The sequence below is a fragment of the Bubalus bubalis genome, chromosome 2 (genome assembly GCF_019923935.1).
Source record: "Bubalus bubalis isolate 160015118507 breed Murrah chromosome 2, NDDB_SH_1, whole genome shotgun sequence".
Lineage (NCBI taxonomy): Eukaryota > Metazoa > Chordata > Mammalia > Artiodactyla > Bovidae > Bubalus > Bubalus bubalis.
Window position 1 is genome coordinate 11,833,149 of NC_059158.1, and position 23,101 is coordinate 11,856,249.

At 42.1% G+C, this 23,101-nt stretch overlaps 1 protein-coding gene across 16 annotated transcripts in view; it reads right to left on the bottom strand.

Annotated features, from left to right (window-relative positions):
* Positions 1 to 23,101, bottom strand: part of ATXN1 (ataxin 1) — a 405,519-nt gene that overhangs the window by 240,506 nt on the left and 141,912 nt on the right. For all 16 annotated transcript variants that reach the window (XM_025295470.3, XM_006079287.4, XM_025295434.3 and 13 more), the window contains one exon: positions 5,607 to 5,734. The gene's annotated coding sequence lies outside the window, so the exon portion shown is untranslated. The remainder of the gene's footprint in view (positions 1 to 5,606; positions 5,735 to 23,101) is intronic.

Below are 23,101 nucleotides of genomic sequence, written 5' to 3' on the forward strand. Positions count from 1 at the left end.
GCTGTAAAGAAGGCAGAAACACATCAAAGAACTTGATGCCTTAGAACTGTGGTGCTGGAGAAGACTCCTGAAAGTCCCTTGGACAGCAAGGAGATCAATCAATTTTAAGGGAGATAAACTCTGAATATTCACTGGAAGAACTGATGCTGAAGCTTCAGTATTTTGGTCACCTGATATAAACAGATGACTCATTGGAAAAGTCCCTGATGCTGGGAAAGATTGAGGGCAGAAGGAGAAGAGGGCATCAGAGGATGAGATGGGTGGACGGCATCACTGATGCAATGAACATGAACTTGAAACTCCGAGAGATGGTGAGGGTCAGGGAGGCCTGGTGTGCTGTAGTCCATGGGATCGCAAAGAATCGGACATGACTAGGTGACTAAACAACTATTTCTGTTACCTAAACGGAGAGACTTTTTTGCCAACAAAAGTCCATCTAGTCAAAGCTATGGTTTTTCCAATAGTCATGTATGGATGTGAGAGTTGGACTATAAAGAAAGCTGAGTGCTGAAAAATTGATACTTTTGAACTGTGGTGTTGGAAAAGACACTTGAGAGTCCCTTGGACTGCAAGGCGATCCAACCAGTCCATCCTAAAGGAAATCAGTCCAGAATATTCATTGGAAGGACTGATGCTAAAGCTTCAATATTTGGCCACCTGATGCAAAGAACTGACTCATTTGAAAAGACCCTGATGCTGGGAAAGATTGAAGGCAGGAGGAGAAGGGGACAACAGAGGATGAGATGGTTGGATGGCATCACCAACTCAATGGACATGAGTTCGAGTAAGCTCTGGGAGTTGGACAGGGAAGCCTGGTGTGCTGCAGTCTATGGGGTCACAAAGAGTCAGACACAACTGAACAACTGAAGTGAACTGAAACTGAGAGATGAATGGCTGCAAGATTTTTATAGACCCTGACAATTGCACATCCAAGCCAAGTTTGACTCTTGTCTCCTCTCTGCATTTCCCAATCTGGTCCTGCCGTCAATAGTCACGGCCTCCTGCTGGTCCCTATCCTCTGGCTCTTTTTGCTTCTGCCTTCCAGATCAACAGGTCTTTCTCCACTGGTTTCTCCAGTCTCTCATTTCAGATGCACTCTAAACCTTTTATTTTTTCAATTTTTTCATTTGCTTCAAAGTTAAACCCAAGACACAGCAACATCATAAGAAATCCATTAAGAAACATTTTTCTAGGTTGAACACCTGTTGCCCCAGCAGAGTGTGCACCTGTTAATTACTTTCATTTTACAATCACTGCTGCCTCACCACTATACCAACATCACCTAAACGGTATGTGTGGTGTTCCCAATATTCTCAGTTATACCCTAACTTCACTAACTGCAAAAGTTTTCTGGCATAACCTGTCACTTGAATTCTTTGGCTACTTTTGAAGACGAAGTCCAAAGAACTCTTAAATGATTCTCCTTTGGAAGAAGTTATTTCACTGGTATTAGCAACTAGCAACTGGTCCAAGCCTCCTTTTTGAATGGTCCAGATCACCTCCCCTCTTTACCCAAACCAGGTTCAGATGCCATCAACAGTATCTCCCTTAGAAATGTAAGCTCCATTAGGGCAGGCCCCACGCCCACATTCTTCCATTCCATATCTCCAGTGCTTAGAACTCTCCTAGTAACTGTGTGTGTGTGCATGCGTGTGCTCAGTCACTCAGTCATGTCCAACTCTTTGTGGCCCCATGGACTGTAGCCCACTAAGTTCCTCTGCACATGGAGATTTCCAGGCAGGAATACTGGAGAGGGGTGCCATTTCTTCCCCCAGGGGATCTTCCCAACCCAGGGATGGAACCCGCTTCTCTTGCGTCTTCTGCATTGGCAGGAGGGTTCGTTCCCACTAGCGCCACCACCCAGTAGCCCCCAAAGAGGTATTTGAATGAATACATGAGGGATGAATGACTAAATGAGACCAGGATTGAAAGACATCATCTCAAATTTCTTTCAATTCAAAACTTGTGCTCTCGCTCTGCACTGGCAAAGTCTGAAGGCACCCTCAAAGGCCCTGTGGGACTCTGTGAATTGAGTTTTCAACAATGATTTGGCCTGGCCTTGCAGTCTCACATGACTGCAAAAACGGTTTGGTTATGGAGGCAACCCCAGCTGCTGTGAAATGTTGTTAAATATTCCCACTCTTCTGTCTCCCTAGAGAAATTCATCCGTAAGCCCCTAATAATCAACGTGTCTGCATTTCTGCACAGCAGCCAGCAAGGCACAGCAAGAGCATCCTTTCTTCCTCTCTGTCTGAGTCCCTGTTGCTTCTGTAATTGGGGAGGAATTGAATGCTATCCAAATACCAAACCTCCCATATGGCAGCTTTACCACGTCCTTGCTGCCGAGATGCATGGCCGTGCTACCTCCGCTCGCTGGAGTCTGGCAGAACACGATGCACTCCTTTCCCGACCTATATTTGCTGACACATTTGCTGTCCTCTCTCCCTTTATGAACTTATTAATATTGTTGGGATAACATATGTACGTGCATAAATACAAGTTTCATTTTCTTAGGTGTCCTCATAATCATTTGGAGGAGAATAATTTATGGCCCACTAAAGAGAAGTTCTTAAGCTAAACTGTCTTAATTAGGAATTCAGATGTTCCTCTCTTTACTGAAAAATACAGAGCTGTGCAAATGAGACTGGAAACCTGGGCCAAAACAAATGTACATACACAGGACTTGCGGAGTCTCCGGTGAAAAGCATTAGCTTTCCTGAAGCCAGACCAGCCCCCATGCGTTTGTCTCCTTAATGCCAAATCTCACTTTGCCTCTTTTTCCCTTCTACATTTCAGCCTTGTGATGTGGCTCATGGGCTGAGGGACTCGCACCTCCATAGTTTTCTCTTGTGCGCTTATGAAGGATAAAGTATATATTTCCTAAGAAGTATACATTTCCTAAGACCTTCTTCCTTCCTAAGAAGGTCTCTGAGCAAAAATAAACAAATGGGACCTAATTAACCTTAAAAGCTTCTGCACATCAAAGGAAACTATTAGCAAGGTGAAAAGACAGCCTTCAGAATGGGAGAAGATAATAGCAAATGAAGCAACTGACAAACAACTAATCTCGAGAATATACAAGCAACTCCTACAGCTCAACTCCAGAAAAATAAATGACCCAATCAAAAAATGGGCCAAAGAACTAAATAGACATTTCTCCAAAGAAGACATACAGATGGCTAACAAACACATGAAAAGATGCTCCACATCACTCATTATCAGAGAAATGCAAATCAAAACCACTATGAGGTACCATTTCACACCAGTCAGAATGGCTGCGATCCAAAAGTCTACAAGCAATAAATGCTGGAGAGGGTGTGGAGAAAAGGGAACCCTCTTCCATTGTTGGTGGGAATGCAAACTAGTACAGCCACTATGGAGAACAGTGTGGAGATTCCTTAAAAAACTGGAAATAGAACTGCCTTATGATCCAGCAATCCCACTGCTGGGCATACACACTGAGGAAACCAGAAGGGAAAGAGACACGTGTACCCCAATGTTCATCGCAGCACTGTTTATAATAGCCAGGACATGGAAGCAACCTAGATGTCCATCAGCAGATGAATGGATAAGAAAGCAGTGGTACATATACACAATGGAGTATTACTCAGCCATTAAAAAGAATACATTTGAATCAGGTCTAATGAGGTGGATGAAACTGGAGCCTATTATACAGAGTGAAGTAAGCCAGAAAGAAAAACACCAATACAGTATACTAACGCATATATATGGAATTTAGAAAGATGGTAACAATAAGCCTGTATATGAGACAGCAAAAGAGACACTGATGTATAGAACAGTCTTTTGGACTCTGTGGGAGAGGGAGAGGGTGGGATGATTTGGGAGAATGGCATTGAAACATGTAAAATATCATGTATGAAACGAGTCGCCAGTCCAGGTTCGATGCACAATACTGGATGCTTGGGGCTGGTGCACTGGGACGACCCAGAGGGATGGAATGGGGAGGGAGGAGGGAGGAGGGTTCAGGATGGGGAACACATGTATACCTGTGGTGGATTCATTTTGATATTTGGCAAAACTAATACAATTATGTAAAGTTTAAAAATAAAATAAAATTAAAAAAAAAAAAGAAGAAGGTCTCTGATTCTACCTTCTCTTGCATATTTTTTTAAGTGAAAGGAAGCTGATTTAATACCACTGAGAGAATAAGATGAGCCTAGCACAGCAGCTTGCATATGTGGAGCTGAATGGTTGGGGATTCAGTGCAGCTCCAAGAGGCCAGAAAGGCGGCCTGACCCAAGGTCCTCGCTGTATCTCAGGAGCAAGGTGGCCCAGGGAGCTGGAGGGGGATTTGAGGCTCTGCTCTCACACCAGGGCTGCTCCAGGGACCCACTGGCCAGGTGTCGTAGCAGTTCTGAGACTTCAGAGCTTTGTGGGAAATGGTGGTCTGACGTGAAGACTTCAGTCAGCCAGTTTCTCCAGACCTAGGATTACTAACATACTATACCCTTTCTGCGTCCCAGAGGAGGATGAAACAAGAGAGGAAGAAGAAAAAAAAAAAACAATTTTACAGGAATGGGTTACGCTACGGTTACTGTCATACTTTGCTTTTTTTTTTTACTTTGATCATGACCATTTTCTCATAGCATTACTCTTTTGGAATAGGACTCAAATGATTTCATGCTTCTTGATTTAGTCTTATTTCTCAAATGTCAACTATTGGTTAAGTTTCAAGCATGCTACTATCTACAGAGGAAAGGTCCTTCAAAATGGTATGATTTACAAATAATGCACTGCCCCACCCCCCAAAAAAATAACCCAACATGTGGAAAGACACTGGTTCTCATAATCAACTGGCAAATATTCTTCCTTTTTTAAAAATTCTGGGCAGTGGCAAAATTTTATGGAAGTAGGTCTCTCCTACACTGCACCTCTGGAAATATAAACTGGTATGACTTTATTGGAAAGTAATTTGGCAACAAGTGTCAAGAGTCTTAAAACTTGAAAACGCTTAAATTCAGAAATTTACTGCTAAGGAACTATCCCAAGGAAACCATCAATAATGGCAACTAACATAAAGCCATAAGAACATTCTTGGTAGCATAAAGGCCAAAAAAAAAAAAATAGAAATAACTTAAATGTCCAACTAGAGGGGATCAATTAAATTACCTTAGGATATGTATTTAATGGTATACTATGCAATCACTAAAATCATCTTGTAGATAAAGGACTTGCTATGAAAAGATGTGTATCACTGCACTGTGAAGAGGAACAAAAAGATTATATAACAGCATATATTACATTGCTCCCTTAGACCATCTGATGGGACATGGTCTCTGTAGCTGAACTGATAAACACAATCGCCAGTTATCCCCTTTCTTATTAATGCCTTGTCACCATCCTAGTCGATGATCTGAAAATAAGTAGCAGTTGATTTCTTTCCCAAAAAGCAAGAGGTCCATTTTTATAAAGAGATGGAAAGAATACAGAGGTGGAGAACACGTGAATCTGCAGATGTGTGTTTGTTTTGCGTGTGTGTGTGTGAGTGTGCACGCGAACAGGTATGTAAGCATCCCCATGACTACCTTGGATCTTTTACAATGAAATGAGAGCTATTTTAGGTTAAAGATGCCAGAGATATTTACCTGTACATGTGCTTTCATCACAAGGGAGAGTCCTAAGCAGTTAGTTCCTTCCCATCAGATCTTCTCAGATAGATTTTGCTTGAGCAGAAGGGGAGGCAGCAGAGAAGGTCAATGTGAAAAGCCTAGACCTGTAATTATAAAAACAACATTCCCACTAAGTTAGGCTGTTTTCTGCAGTCTTCATTCACATGAGCTGAATTCTCAGAAAAGAGAAACATATTTGCATAATCTCTCTCGCCCTCTTTCACACACACACACACACACACACACACCACAGTTCTTAATTCAGAATGCCAAAAACTCAGCGAGCAGAAACATGGTAGGTCCTCGGGTTCTGCTGAGGGATTGCTTCCCACCGCGTCTCCTGACCTTAGGAACAACACCGTCAAAATACTCTTTTCTTTCCCCTCCTTCTCTGCCTATTGATCTCAAGACTTCAGAGAAATGAGAAACAATTCTTCGGCAGAAAATGTCATAAACATTACTGAATCTGATGCTCTCTGAGATTTTTTTCCTAACCACAGAGGTAAGCAAGTTCGATACATGTATTTACATAGAAGCCTGACTTTCACTTTTGAAACGGAACAGTGCCTCTCTGTTGATGACTCAGGTGAAGCCTGGAATCACTGATCGTCAAAGTCATCATGGACATTTATTGAACACTGACTATATTCCTGGCACCCCGCTCCACCACAACCTGTGAAGTAGTGAAAAATCATTATTACCTGTTATTGACAAGAAAACCGGGCATTTGTACGGCTAACAGATAAAGGCAGTATTTTAAGCCACTATCTTTCACACAAAGCCATGCTAATAATTTCAGTGCTATAGATTTTTCCAAAACTGATCTATCAACACTCTTGTACTTACTATAAACACATCAAGTATTAATTCAACATCACCTTATTTTTCCCCAGAGTTGACATGTCACCTAAGTTTTAGCATTAGCAACTCTTTTTGGATTGGATTGTCCTTTGATCTTAGTTTCCAAGCAAAATCAAAATCAACATTTTCCTATTTCCATCAGGAGTAAATTCATAGTTATTTCAATAAATTTAAAATGTCAATCAACCCCAGATCCAGATGCCAAAACACTAAGGAAAAACCTAAACTCTAAGTCCTACCCAAATGACTAAATTTTATTAGAAAGAAGGCAGATAATAAAATCAAGAGCCATATGTGAATCCCTCATTTAAAATACAGAAGTAAAGACAGAAATTTCTATACATTATGCCTATGGAATAAAAATAAAACATTTAAACATTTTAACCTATTTACAAATTCTACCTACTATAGGTCTTACAATGACTGGGCACAAAATAGAGATGAGCGTATCAAGAAACCAACATAGTTATTTACGGGTCACATATTAATTTCCCTTTCGTACCTATGAATGTTTGCAGCTACTTGCTTGTGCTATTCTGGTTATGCCCCTGTGCCTTTGCACATGCCCTGCCCTCTGATTATCATACCTTTCCCCTCTTGCCAACTAGAAAATGCCTACTCATTCTTCAAGGCCAATCTCCAATCTCAATCCCTTTTGATGACTTATCCGTTCTTCCCTGACATTTTCCGGAGATCCAAGCAGAGAGGATTCTGCCCTCTCCTGTGTTTCCTTAACAATGGTACCGGCGGAACCGTAACATCTTCCTTTTTCAAAGTGAAAGTGAAAGTGAAGTCGCTCAGTCGTGTCCGACTCTTAGCGACCCCATGGACTACAGCCCACCAGGCCCTCTGTCCATGGGATTTTCCAGGCAAGAGTACTGGAGTGGGGTGCCATTGCCTTCTCCGTTAACAGCGGCTAGGCATATTATATTTACTTGGAGCTGGTATACTTGGTGACAGCCTTAGTGCCCATGGACACAGCGTGCTTGGCCAGCTCCCCAGGTAGCAGCAAGCGCACAGCGGTCTGGATCTCCCTGGATGTGATAGTCGAGCGCTTGTTGTAATGAGCCAGGCGCGATGCCTCACCAGCGATGCGCTCGAAAATGTCATTGACGAAGGAGTTATCCAACCATCCAGTCATTGAATCTGCCACCCTCCCCTTCTCCCCTGACCACCACCTCTGCTCCAGGCTGCCCACCATCACGATTCATCTGGACTATTCACTGGCCTACCAAGTGGTCTCCCTGTTCCCACCCCCCACCCTACAGCCCATCCTCAGAGCCTGCCTAAAGCATGGCAATGGCTTTCTACTGAGCTTGGATTCTGACCATGGCCCCCAGGGCCCAGGGTGGTCCAGCCCTTGTATTATTTTCTAGCCTGCATGCAGCTCTCCTGGCTTACTTTTAATTCCTGGGAAGTACCTTGCTCTCCTAGACCTCAGGGTCTTTGCACATGTCCTCTTCCTTGCTGAGACTTCCCCTCAAATCACGCATATTCTTCACCAAATAACCATGTACTCTTTCCTCCTTTGGCTCAGTCCTTTTCTCCTCAGGGATGCCTTTCCTCACCTCCTCAGCCAGCTCACTACCCACTTGTTATTCAGTTGCTAAGTTGTCTGGGCTCTTTGAGACGCCAGGCACTGCAGCACACCAGGCTCCTCTATCCTCCATTATCTCCCAGAATTTGCTCCGATTCATGTCCATTGAGTCGGTGATGCCACCTAACCATCTCATCCTCTGCCGCCCGCTTCTCCTTTTGCCTTCAATCTTTCCCAGCATCAGGGATCAGTACCAGAAGCCCTTACTACATACTTTACAGAATCACTCTCTCCTTGGTTATGCTGATCACATTTGTAATTTTACTTTTGAAATTTTTAATTAAATTTTTAAAATTAATTTAATTTAAATAAAATTAATTTTTACTAATTTAGTAAGTTGTTAAATTCATTGATGAATGGTTGTTTCCCTCACCAATTAGTAAGTTCCAGGAAGGCACAACTGTATAAGTTCTTGCCCATGCTTTTATCCTATTTCAACACAATTCTGTGTACATTATAGGCATTTACTAAAAATTTGCTGAATCCTCAGTCCTCCACTGTCTCCCAGAGTTTGTTCAAATTCATGCCCAATAACACCTTGTACCAACTCTTGTTAAAGCAATTATCATATTTTCTTGTACTTGTGTCTTAGGCAAGTTCATCCCTCCCAGGACACTGTTGAGTCCCTTAAAGGCAAGAAGGGGTAGGTATTGCCTTGTTCCACTCTCCCCATGAGTTTAGCACAGCAGCCTGGCACATAGATATTCAATAAATAAGCATCTGCTGAATGAACAAAAGAAAATGTGTGTGTATGTGTGTGTGTTCAGTCATGTCTGACTCTTTTAAACCCTATGGACTATAGCCTTCCAGGCTCCTCTGTCCATGAGATTCTCCAAGCAAGAATACTAGAATAGGTTGCCATGCCCTCCTCCAGGGGATCTTCCCGACCCAGTCTCATGTCCCCTGCATTGGCAGGAGGGTTCTTTACCACTAGGGCCACCTGGAAGCTCCATATATATATATATATATATATACATACATGTGCATATATATATATATACATATATATGAAATATGTGTGAAGCTGCAGACTTGCATATTTTAAATACACTATTGATATAGTATATTTAAAGTATTATTATATGTTGTGATGAATAATGATTACAAATTCATCTGTAAAATGGGCATAAAAACACTCACATAGTAGGGAAAAAATATGTGTAAGTAAAAATTTTATATCTATCTATCTATCTATATATAAAATATGTGTAAAGCTCCAGAGTTATACATTTTAAATATTATCATACATTTTATATATATATAGAGAGAGAGAGAGAAGGAAATGGCAACTCACTCCAGTAATCTTGCTTGGAAAATCCCATGGACAGAGGAACCTGGCATCCTGGCAGGCTACATTCCATAGAGTCGGACATGACTGAAGTGACTATGCAGCATATATTACATACATATAAGTAAAATATTTGGCACTGAGTTCAGAATACTGGAAGCACTTTATGGACATTATCATTAGGGCAACCAAGTTGAATTTACAATTCATGCTTCAAATTTAACAGTTTTACTTGCTAACATTTTTTCCTATTAAAACATTAATTAGCATTAGCATCTCCATAAGGCCATAGAGAGATTATCAGAGAGGCCTTCAGTAAACTGAGGATAAAGGAGAGTTTTACTGTCTGCAGCTGAAGGGCCAGCATTGTTTCAGTAATCTGCAATGTATGTGCAGAGGTACAGACACTCCAACAGAAAAGAAGTATGTCTGTCCAAAAGTTATCTATAAAATCTAAATGACAGAAACAACAAATATTATCATTCAAGTACTATAAATATTTAGCTGAAATAATTAGAAACACTTGCTGTGAATTATTTCTTTTGCTAAAGAAAACAAGAAAGTGATACATATTCATCTATTTCTTTTAATTACTAAACAGACTTTATAAATATTATGTATTTGGCTAATGAATACACCATAAATGTTCGTGCTATTCTGGTTTAGAATTGCTAAAATTTAACAGATTATGCAAAGAAGGGAAAAGAAGCAAGAAAATTTTGCAACTGTTTTCTTTGAGGGGGGAAATAACATAAGAATGAACTATTTACAAATGCTACCAGTACACAGTTGAGCAGAATGTACTGGTAATAGTTTATTCTACAAAGCAAACTTATAATTTAGTTTTATATTGCTCTTTCTATTGCATACAGGCTGAATTTAAATAATAAATACTATTTTATATATACTGTGTGCTACTGAAATATAAAGTACTATCATTGTATTTTGAGATTTCTATTTTCAATTCATTTTTATCTCCGTGATAAATAATAAAACTCAAAGCAAGTCAGATTTCTAATTGTGGCTTACCCATCTTCTGAGAAGTAATAGAGTTACAGAAGGGAAATGTTATAAAAATGCTAACTTCCTTTTTTATTGAAATACAGTGGATTTACAATGTTGTGTTAGTTTCAGATGTACAACAAAGTGATTCATTTACACACATACATATACATATCTTTTTCAGATGCTTTTCCATCATTGGTTACTACACAATAATGAATATAGTTCCCATTGCTATACAGTAGATCTTCATTATCTATTTTCTATATAGGAGCATGTATCTGTTAACCCCAAACTCTAATTTACATAAATTTATCTAAACACTAAACCACCTACATTTACTTAAATGCTAAATTCCTAATTGTTTTACCAGTAGGATTTTAAACTGAGTTATAATTCTACTCACTGGCTACAACTATCAACCAGTTTAATATGATGCAAATCTAGTGTACTTGCAACATAATTACGATGAAAAAGTAGGACAGATAAATTTAGCAAAAAAAGAAAAGTCTTAAATCTACTTAGATAATTTTTCTCTGACTTTCTGAATAATTTCATTATTGTGATGCTTGTGTTAGTGCCATAAAATCTAGTGAAAGCTTAGGAATTTACAAGGCAAAATTTCTTTTTAGTTATGCTGGTCCTTTAATTGGGAATGCCCTTCTTATTCATTCAAATGTTACTCTTCCTTTAAGATTCAGCTCAGATATCACCTCCTTGGTGAAACGCTTCCACATATACTGTATTTGTCCTACCATGTAATGAATGATCTGTGTCCCTCTCTAGACTCTGAGATGCTTAGAGTCACTGATCAGGGCTCGAATTTCTCATAACAGCCTGCACAGTCCTCTGAACATAAAAATTCTCAGAAAAGACTGGTTCGATGTGTCAATGAACACACACATCCGGATACTCTTAAGACTATGGTGAAAATGTCCCTAAATTGTGATCTGAAGTTAGAGGTTAAAGTAAAAAGAAAAAAAATTCACTTTTAGTGAAATGAAACTCTTAAGCATTTTCACTTCCAGATGCATCAGCATCACATAAAAGATGTTGGAACTATTTTAGAAAATAGACATTCTGCACATTTTCCCGTCTGAGAATCGGTCTGAAAAATACCAAGCTACACAGGGGGCCTCTGGGTGTTCTCAGGACAAACGTTCAGCTGGGTATTGATTCCACACACTCGTTTAATGGAAATCCAGAGGAAGACTCAACATCCACCACGCCTGCCCGTCACGCACTACTACCCTATGCAGCCGCTGGAGAGTAAGGCGGGGGCGGGGGCGGGGAGAGAGAGGTTCCCTGGAGACGTCTGTCCTTCCCTCCCAAGACCAGCCAGCACTTCAGCGATGATGCATCCGAGCAGGAGAGAACTTAGGCATTCAGAGAAGCACCACACCCGGCCTGATGGACATTTTCCACTTTCATGGTCATTCTTCTCCCGCATGGATCAATTTCTCACATATCCCCTTATAATTTTTCAAGACTGAGCCTTTGCAAATATCTGCCTGGCTGCATTACCTAAGCCATCATCGTACACATGCCAAAGCCCCACCTCACTCAAGGCTAGTTCTGCTCTGAAAAGCACAGTGGGCAGCAAAAGAACAAGTTCCTCCTAACAAGGATCCGGGCTGATCGTCCACATTCGGAACCATTCGTCACCGTTGGGACAATAACTAAGGATTTTCCAGGAGGTCACACCAAACCTCCCTTAATGGGTTCTCTTTTCTCCATGGCCCAAGATTTTCTAGGCATTACGCAGGAAGAGGAGCAGAAGGCTTCTGTCAGCCTCATCTTATATCCTCAGCCAGCCAAAACGACCCCAGGGATTTCCCTGTCGGACCACATCTTTTAAGCACCCCGTGTGATGTCAAAACACTGTGGATGATGAAAAGGGACTATGATATGAAAAGGGTAAAATATGGGAGCAACAGAGAGATTTCTCACTTATGTTATCACCTTAAAAAATTTTTATTTTCCAAAGGTAATAACGTGCAACAGGATGACTGAAGTTCACACTACTGTATGACATAGATGAAACTTGAGAGTAAATCCTCAGAGTTCTCATCACTAGGTAAAAAAAATTTTTTTCTCTTTTTTGTTTTTGTGTCTATATGAGATGATGATTGTTAACTAAACACCGTGGTAATCATTCCACGATACATGTACAGTCAAACCATTATGCTATACACCCTACACATACACACTGCTGAAAGTCAACTATACCTCAAAAAACTGGAAAATACTGTTTAATCCCCCCTATCTTTTGTATTATGCAAACAGTGGAACCCATCTGGGTAGGGAACTGGATCCCACATGCTGCAACTAAAGATCTCACATACCACAAAGAAGATGGAAGATCCTGAGTATGCCAGCTAAGACCAGCAAAGTCAGAAAAATAATTTTTACTTTCTTTTTTTTTGCTTTACAATGTTGTGTCACTTTCTGCCATATGTCAGTATGGATCAGCCACAGGTACACCTATGTCCCCTCCCTCTTGAACCTCCCTCCCATCTCCCATCCCATTCCAACCCTCTAGGTTGTCACACTGCACCAGCCTGAACTCCCTGAGCCATACAGCAAATCCCTATTAGCTCTCTATTTTACATATGGTAACGAACGTTTCCATGCTACTCTCTCCATTCATCCCGCCCCGTCCTTCCCCCACCATGTCCACAAGTCAGTTCTCTATGTCTACGTCTCCACTGCTGCCCTGAAAACAGGTTCATTGGTGCCACTGTTCTAGATTTCATATATATGTGTTAATATACGATACTTGTTTTTCTCTTTCTCACTTACTTCACTCTGTAAAATAAGCTCTAGGTTCATCCACCCATTAGAACCGACTCAAATACAGTTCTTTGTATGACTAATATTCCATTGTGTATATATGTGCTATAGCTTCTTTACTCCTTCATCTGTTAATGGATGTCTAGGTTGCTTCCATGTCCTGGCTATTATAAACACTGCTGCACGGAATATTGGGTACATGTGTAGTTTTCAATTATGGTTTCCTCAGGGTATAATAAGCCCAATAGTGGGATTGTTGGGTCATACGATAATCTTGGGCTTCCCTGGTGGCTCAGAATGTAAACAATCCACCTGCAATGCAAGAGACCTGGGCTTGATCCCTGAGTTGGGAAGATCCCCCAGAGAAGGGAATGACTACTCACTCCAGTATTCTTGCCTACAGAATTCCAAGGACAGAGGAGCCTGTCAGGCTACAGTCCACGGGGCTGCAAAGAGTCAGCCACGACTGAGTGACTAACACTTTCCCTTTCACTTCAAGGGAGCTTCATTTATAGCTTTTTAAGGAATCTCTATAGTGCTTTATCAAATCAATTTACATTCATATCATATCAATTTACATTCCCACCGCAATGCAAGAGGGCTCCCTTTTCTCCACACTCTCTCCAGCATTTATTGTTTGTAGGATTTTTGATCATGGCTGTTTCTGACCAGTGTGAGGTGATACCTCATTGTACTTTTGATTTGCAGTTCTCTAATCATGAGCGACATGTCAGTTCTCTAATCACGTCGACATTCTAGGAATCAGTGAACTAAAATGGACTGGAATGGGTGAATTTAACTCAGATGACCATTATATCTACTACTGTGGGCAGGAATCCCTTAGAAGAAATGGAGTAGCCATCATGGTCAACAAAAAAGTCTGAAATGCAGTACTTGGATGCAATCTCAAAAACGACAGAATGATCTCTGTTCGTTTCCAAGGCAAACCATTCAATATCAGTAATCCAAGCCTATGCCCCAACCAGTAATGCTGAAGAAGCTGAAGTTGAATAGTTCTATGAAGACCTATAAGACCTTTTAGAACTAACACCCAAAAAAGATGTCCTTTTCATTATAGAGGACTGGAATGCAAAACTAGGAAGTCAAGAAACACCTGGAGTAACAGGCAAATTTGGCCTTGGAGTACGGAATGAAGCAGGGCAAAGACTAATAGAGTTTTGCCAAGAGAACGCACTGGTCATAGCAAACACCCTCTTCCAACAACACAAGAGAAGACTCTACACATGGATATCACCAGATGGTCAAACCGAAATCAGATTGATTATATTCTTTGTAGCCAAAGATGGAGAAGCTCTATACAGTCAGCAAAAACAAGACTGGGAGCTGACTATGGCTCAGATCATGAACTCTTTATTGCCAAATTCAGACTTAAATTGAAGAAAGTAGGGAAAATCTCTAGACCTTTCAGATATGACCTAAATCAAATCCCTTATGATTATACAGTGGAAGTGAGAAATAGATTTAAGGGCCTAGATCTGATAGATAGAGTGCCTGATGAACTATGGATGGAGGTTCATGACATTGTACAGGAGACAGGGATCAAGACCATCCCCATGGAAAAGAAATGCAAAAAAGCAAAATGGCTGTCTGAGGAGGCCTTACAAATAGCTGTGAAAAGAAGAGAAGCGAAAAGCAAAGGAGAAAAGGAAAGATTTAAGCATCTGAATGCAGAGTTCCAAAGAATAGCAAGAAGAGATAAGAAAGCCTTCCTCAGCGATCAATGCAAAGAAATAGAGGGAAACAACAGAATGGGAAAGACTAGAGATCTCTTCAAGAAAATGAGAGATACCAAGGGAACATTTCATGCAAAGATGGGCTTGATAAAGGACAGAAATGGTATGGACCTAACAGAAGCAGAAGATATTAAGAAGAGATTGCAAGAATACACAGAAGAACTGTACAAAAAAGATCTTCACGACCAAGATAATCATGATGGTGTGATCACTCACCTAGAGCCAGACATCCTGGAATGTGAAGTCAGTGGGCCTTAGAAAGCATCACTATGAACAAAGCTAGTGGAGGTGATGGAATTCCAGTTGAGCTCTTTCAAATCCTGAAAGATGATGCTGTGAAAGTGCTGCACTCAATATGCCAGCAAATTTGGAAAACTCAGCAGTGGCCACAGGACTGGAAAAGGTCCGTTTTCATTCCAATCCCAAAGAAAGGCAATGCCAAAGAATGCTCAAACTACCGCACAACTGCACTCATCTCACACGCTAGTAAAGTAATGCTCAACATTCTCCAAGCCAGGCTTCAGCAATACGTGGACTGTGAACTTCCAGATGTTGAAGCTGGTTTTAGAAAAGGCAGAGGAACCAGAGATCAAATTGCCAACATCCGCTGGATCATCGAAAAAGCAAGAGTTCCAGAAAAACATCTGTTTCTGCTTTATTGACTATGCCAAAGCCTTTGACTGTGTGGATCACAATAACCTGTGGACAATTCTGAAAGAGATGGGAATACCAGACCACCTGACCTGCCTCTTGAGAAACCTATATGCAGGTCAGGAAGCAACAGTTAGAACTGGACATGGAACAACAGACTGGTTCCAAATAGGAAAAGGAGTACGTCAAGGCTGTATATTGTCACCCTGCTTATTTAACTTCTATGCAGAGTACATCATGAGAAACGCTGGACTGGAAGAAGCACAAGCTGGAATCAAGATTGCCGGGAAAAATATCAATAACCTCTGATATGCAGATGACACCACCCTTATGGCAGAAAGTGAAGAGGAACTAAAAAGCCTCTTGATGAAAGTGAAAGAGGAGAGTGAAAAAGTTGGCTTAAAGCTCAACATTCAGAAAACGAAGATCATGGCACCTGGTCCCATCACATCATGGGAAATAGATGGGGAAACAGTGTCAGACTTTATTTTTTTGGGCTCCAAAATCACTGCAGATGGTGATTGCAGCCATGAAATTAAAAGACACTTACTCCTTGGAAGAAAAGTTATGACCAACCTAGATAGCATATTGAAAAGCAAAGATATTACTTTGCAACAAAGGTCCGTCTAGTCAAGGCTATGGTTTTTCCAGTGGTCATGTATGGATGTGAGAGTTGGGCTGTGAAGAAAGCTGAGCGCCAAAGAGTTGATGCTTTTGAACTGTGGTGTTGAAAAAGACTCTTGAGAGTCCCTTGGACTGCAAGGAGATCCAACCAGTCCATCCTAAAGGAGATCAGTCCTGGGTGTTCATTGGAAGGACTGATGCTGAAGCTGAAACTCCAGTACTTTGGCCACCTCATGCAAAGAGTTGACTCATTGGAAAAGACTCTGATGCTGAGGGGGATTGGGGGCAGGAGGAGAAGGGGACGACAGAGGATGAGATGGCTGGATGGCATCACTGACTCAATGGACATGAGTTTGAGTGAACTCCGGGAGTTTGTGATGGACAGGGAGGCCTGGCGTGCTGTGATTCATGGGGTCACAAAGAGTCGGACACAACTGAGCAACTGAACTGAAATGAACTGAATCATGAGTGATGCTGAGCATCTTTTCATGTGTTTATTAGCCATCTGTATGTTTTCTATGGAGAAATGTCTGTTTAGGTCTTTTGCCCACTTTTTGATTGGGTTGTTTATTTTTCTGGTATTGAGCTGCATGAGCTGCTTGTATACTTTGGAGAAAAGACAACACTCAGAATGGGAGAAAATAATAGCAAGTGAAACAACTGACAATATAAATATTTTTTTAAATAGCCATTAAAACCTCATGAGCTTTTATGTTAGAATAGCAATTTTTTAAAAAGAAAATCCCTGTAATTAGGTTTTGCCAGGCTTAGGCTTAGAGTAAAAGGCTTCTTCCCTCTCCCAAAGACCAAGGTCAAAGCTGGAGTCTACTGAACTCCAGGTCTGAGGTCCAGATCATCCAGTTCTAATCTTTCCCCGACGTGTATCTACAGACCTGCTGGGTCTGAGGGTAGACTTAGCAAATAGAGGGCAAGAGGAGGGGCAAAGAGTACAATGAACAGAACCTTTTTCTGGTACAACGGCAGGACCACACTACAGCAGCCCCAGAAATTAATTGGAAGGGTAACTAGTCTACCTTCTTTGACTAACAGGAACAGAGACCAGGGCAATGGTCAGTGAAACCTAGCCAGCTTCGGCCAATATTGTTGCCAACTGTTTCAAGTTTCTTCCCCGTGGCCTTTTATTATTGGCAGTATCCACTCTCTGAATTTTAAATCATCTTGACCATGTTTTTGCATCACTTCTCCATTCTGGTCTCTTTCTTACTGGTTAACCCCAACAAGGGCTTCCCAGGTGGCACTAGTGGTAAAGAACCCGCCTGGTAAAGACTTAAGAGAGGCGGGTTCGATCTCTGGGTCGGGAAGATCCCCTGGAAGAGGCCATGGCACCCCACCCCAGTATTCTTGCCTGGAGAATCCCATGGACAGAGGAGCGTGATGGGCTACAGTCCATAGGGCCACAAAGAGTCAGACACAACTGAGGTGACTTAACACACATGCACACAACCCCAACAAGCAGGGAGATGTATGAAAAGCAGACAGTGAGGAAAGGAGGAGGAACTGCGCACCTTTAGCTACGCCGGTGGTCCCCAGATTCTTTGGCAACAGGGATCGGTTTCATGGAAGACAACTTTTCCACAGACTGGGGTGGAGGGGGGATGGTTTCCGGATGACTCAAGTGTGTTACATTTATTGTGCATTTTATTTCCATTATGATTAGATCATCTCCACCTCAGATCATAAGGCATTAGATCCCAGAGGTCGGGGACTCCTCACCTATACAATGAGTGTCTCTGAACGTCTAGATGTGATTAAAAGTCAAACAAACAAGTTAATGTTAGTAGTGCCCAAGCCACCTATTGGAGAATATTTGTCTGTCGGTGAGGTCTTCTGCTTCTTACTAGGTTCTTAAACTGTTTAAATTAAGCAGGGCCAAGGGGCCTTACATTAATCACACTAGTGATGCTGCCTCTTTTTAGGCCAGAGAGCTGGAACTTAGCCAGGCAACATTAAGAGAACAGTCTTTCCTTCTTGGTCAAGAAACCTCTCCCATCAATTTTCTACTAAGAACATGGTACTGGATGCCCACAAATAGGATGGGGAAAAAAATGTGTCTGTAACCGCAGGTGAAATTCCAGATTATGAAACAGCTCTCAAGATCTGCAAAAACACTAAAATCATCACATTTTACAGGATCCCTTTGTTACACTGATATGTAAAAATTCTATTAAAACATCGTCATTTGCCACAATGACAAAAAGCTTTTATTTCAAATGACTTTGTATTCTGATGTTATGATAAAAGTGCGTCTGGCTTTCTATTCAACGACTAGATCATCTTTTCAGGAGAATTCCTGTACTTCACTTGTAAGTGCTTAATGAGGGACTAATTAGTCCTCCCCGCTCCATCCCTTTAAGCTCCTATGGGAAATGAGGTCATGCCCAAAGCACCAGGTGGAGGTGCCATCAACTCCTACAGCAGCACAAAGGGCAGCCCTTTCCCAGGGCAAGACAGGGGCGAGGTCAAGTCTCCCACAAGCGCTCTGTTCTCCACTATCAGGCACAGAGCACAAAAAAAAAGCTAAGTATTTATTAATAGATCTTGCGAAAGCACTGTTGCAGCGCTGGACCAAGGCTCATTGATCTTAGCTCCTCCTCTCCTTCACTTACTGCCACGCGGCCCCTTCCCGCTCCCTGGTTGGCTGTCCCCTGGGCCCAGACGCACACCTTCCAGGGAGCAGGGCAGAAGGCGGGATTGTGGGCTGCTGTTTCAACCTGCATCCCTCCTCCTTCCCATCTACATACCAGCATCCTCCAGCGAGCCTCTCAGCTCTAAGACACCATCCCGAGGCGGCTCCGTGGCAGCCTGCCAGTGGTTTGAGCTCCTACTCCCTTCTACAAGAGGCATGGTGAGCAAATTAGAGGTTATAAGCACCTCCGGTGGAAGGAGGAAAATTCCTTCGGGCTTTGTAAGGGAACTTCGTCAGCGGTGTCTCCAAGGTGGAAAACGGATGTGTTCACCCACGCCCCTGAGCCCTGCCGACATGGGTGGAACGCCCCCTTTTGTTGGTTACAACCAAGGGACTAGGGCAGAAAAATGTTTTCCTTGAGAAGAATGTCTTTCATGATCCAGGTCACTGCGGACCCAGATAAGCAACATAAATCTATTTTCAATGTAAGGTGTAGCATATTCCTAAATGGCGGTGTTGCCAAATTCATCCTGAAAGAGATGATGTTGGTTCAAGTCGTGTCCAACTCCTTGCAACCCCCGGATTGCAGCACACCAGGGTCCCTGTGTTTTGCCACCTCCCCCAGTTTGCTCAAACTCATATCCACTGAGTCAGTGACACCATTCAACCATCTCATCCTCTGTGGCCCTCTTTTCCTTTTGTCTTCAGTCTTTCCCAGCATCAGAGAGAGGTGGCTGGAAGTAAAATATTCAGCTCCCACCATGGGTTAAAGTTTTATTAGAAAACCAGGAAAGCACACACCCTGGCCAAGGGACAGCCAAGTGAAGCTGGTGAGTTCTAAACTATGCTGGAAATAGCAGCAGTGGGCAGCTAGGATTAAGTAAAAGCAGCAGTTAAGAACGATGCTTTGATGCATGTTACATAGCTGGTCACACCCTGCAGAGGCTGTATACCACTGGGGTGTGGCTTTAAGATGACAGCCTCCCCAAAACTCAAGGATACCTGAAATTCCATCATTAGAGTCTTTCCTTTGGTTTACACATCCCCTCCCTCTCTCTCTTCAAATTTCAGGATAATACGCTGTCTTGGAAATAGACTATCCAGACATCCAAAAAAAGAAACACACATACAAACATACGTGGAAAGAGAACAAGTTTTGAATTAAAGCGGAGTATTAAATCCCAGCTTTACCACTTTCCAGCTCTGTAACTTCGGGGAAGTTACTTATTGGCTTGACTCTCAAGTTTTTCAGCTTTGAAATGAGACAAACACCTGTCTCAGAAGGTTGGTTCGAAGATGAAGTTCCATTAAAAGTACATAAAAGTCCATGGCCCAGACCACACACATAGCAGACATTCAGACATTAGTTTTCCTCTGCTTTTTTTTTTTTTTTTTTTAACAGAGCAGGTCATAATAGGGGAACAACTGAGAACGAACGAGGATACTAGCTTCCGGATGTGGAAATAACAAGGAGGTCAGCAAAGATGGAGAAGGAGGTGGCAGGAGAAAGAGCCACCTGGGACCCAGGACAGGACCTGTTTCACAAATGTGCTGGGGTCAGCTCTGCTTAGGGCACATGGTGGTTGCAGACTGACATTCATTTGCAACGTGGACTGGCCGACAAGACTGTGAACCTAGAAATGGGCCTTTACCAAAAGCCACACCCAGCCCCTCCCAAGGCTCTCCATTGCTTGGTGTCCAGCTGGGGAGACAAAGTATCTGGGTACATATGAACAGCCATCCTATAGGGTCACCTGCAAGGGTATAGATTAGGTGAAGCCATGAGCAGGTGGCAGGCAGGCAAGAGAGTAGAAGAAATTAAATGTAGCTTCCAACTTGCTGAAGCCCAATGATGTCAATCAGACCCCACTGACCCACGGGCCAGATCACTGAGGCTAGAGACTTTCCGGAGAACTTACTGAGGACAGGCCCCATACCAAGGTGTACATCCAGAGATGGTTCTCTTTTCCTAGACATCAGCACCTCCAAACTTAGGGGCCGCCCCTTACTCACCTCAGAGAGCCAGCCAACCTTGACTTCCAAGGCATGAGCCAAGCCATCTCACCAATCTCTCAGGCGAATGGACCACACAGAGGGCTAAAAATGGCAGGAGGTGAGGGGCTCTAGAGCAGGCTGATGCTGAAATATATTTTTAGGCTGAGAACACTTTAGAAATCCAAAAGGCCGCTATGGGACTTCCCTGGTGGTCCAGAGGTTAAGAATCCACCTGCCAATGCAGGGGACACGGGTTGGATCCCTGGTCCGGGAAGATACCACATCATTTTGGTTCAGTTGCTCAGTCGTGTCCGACTCTTTGCGATCCCATGGACTGCAGTACACCAGGCCTCCCTGTCCATCACCAACTCCGGGAGCTCACTCAAACTCATGTCCATCAAGTCAGGGATGCCATCCAGTCATCTCATCCTCTGTCGTCCCCTTCACCTCCTACCTTCAATCTTTCCCAGCATCAGGGTCTTTTCCAAAGAGTCAGTTCTTCGCATCAGGTGGCCAGAGTATTGGAGTTTCAGCTTCCGCATCAGTCCTTCCAATGACTATTCAGGACTGATTTCCCTTAGGATGGACTGGTTGGATCTCCTTGCACACATGCCGCTGGGCAGCTAAGCCCAAGCGCTGCAAGTACTGAGCCCATGCTCTAGAGCCTGTGCTCCACAACAAAAGAAGCCACTGCGTGAGTAGCCCAAGCACTGCAACTGGAGAGTAGACCTGCTCTCCACAACTAGCGAAAGCCTGCACGCAGCAATGAAGACCAGAGCAGTTAAAAATAATTAACACACACACGCGAAAGGCCACTATGCAGAACATAAACTTTCCCCAAATTTCCTCCTATAATTGCTGCCCATAAAAATAAGCTTAACCTGTACAAGTAGGAAGGAAAGAGGGATTTTTAATAATAAACAGAAATAGCTAATGCAAGTTAACAGGGACATTATTTAGAAACATGAATAGGTCAGGATACCAGCCCTTCTGTTTCCCCACAAGGCCTCCGTGGAGCACAGCTAATGCGCAGAGCACATTCTGGAGATCACGAAACTGAGTGTTTACTGCTGTAGTGGTTACTGGAGTGTGACTTCAGCAGATTCACTTTTAGAAAATTTCACAACGCAGAACTGGGAAACAAAAATATACGAGCATGGAAATCTGGTTAGTGGCTTATTGTGCCTTTTTCCCTATGCAACTGAAGTGAATTACTGGCCATTACTTTCTATCTAATAATCAAGATGAATAACCTTGGGTTGATTCCTTCTGTGTATTATCAGTAACAAATGAAAAAATTCCAGTTGACCTTTCCCTAACCCTTAGTATACTTTTGGCCCATTCCTTCCTTCCTTCCTGTGATGAGTTGTGCGCATAAAGAATTTGGCATCATCTTAATACTAGTTGAGCAGAACCATTATGGAAAGTGAATGAAAACATCATACAATGATTCCTAAAGCCAAAGGAAATGATTTTGGAATACACACATCACTGATTATATTCCATCAGTACAGATAATTAAAAGTTGACTATAGAATACTATTAAACAGCAGGTACAATTTTTTGAAAATTTCTCCCTGATTTTAGCTATGCAAAAACACCAACTGAATTGTTCAACGCTAATCAAATTCATCTCTTCTTAAGAGCAGAGTATAATAAGTGGGTTGCCTAAAAGGAATGCTTTGAACAGAATCCTTCACGATTGTCTGATTAGTCTAAATTTAAAACTCCAACAAAGGCAAGATTATTCTTCTTAAGGTTCAAGATTCACAAGGATTTGGTAATGAAATTCCTTTAGGAGAGCAAATTAAAAAAAAAAAAACCTGCTATCTACAAACTGCCAGTGTTTTATGTCGGTAGAGTGTTTTTAAATCAAAGTCACCATTCATTCAACGATAAATGTTTGTTTGAATAAATGAATGGGGAAAAAAGGCCTCAAAATAGTTTACAAGTTCAATCACCTCTAAGTTATGAATCAGGCAGGAACTTTAATCATCTCCAAGCGCACAGGCTGAAACGGGTTAAATGTCAGCACTCACCAAGCCAGCCAAAACCAAACCTGGAAACTGAAATCATGTCCTTTGAGTCTTAGAAAATGACCCAGCTGTTAGGGCCCGTTGCTTAGCGGCCTCACTGCAAACTCTCAATACAATTTGGAATGCATATTATCTAGGCCAGGTGAGGTAAGATGAAGGAAAACATAACAAAGCCAGCCTTGTTCTGGAAATTATTACAGGTAGTCATCCAAAAAAAAAAAAA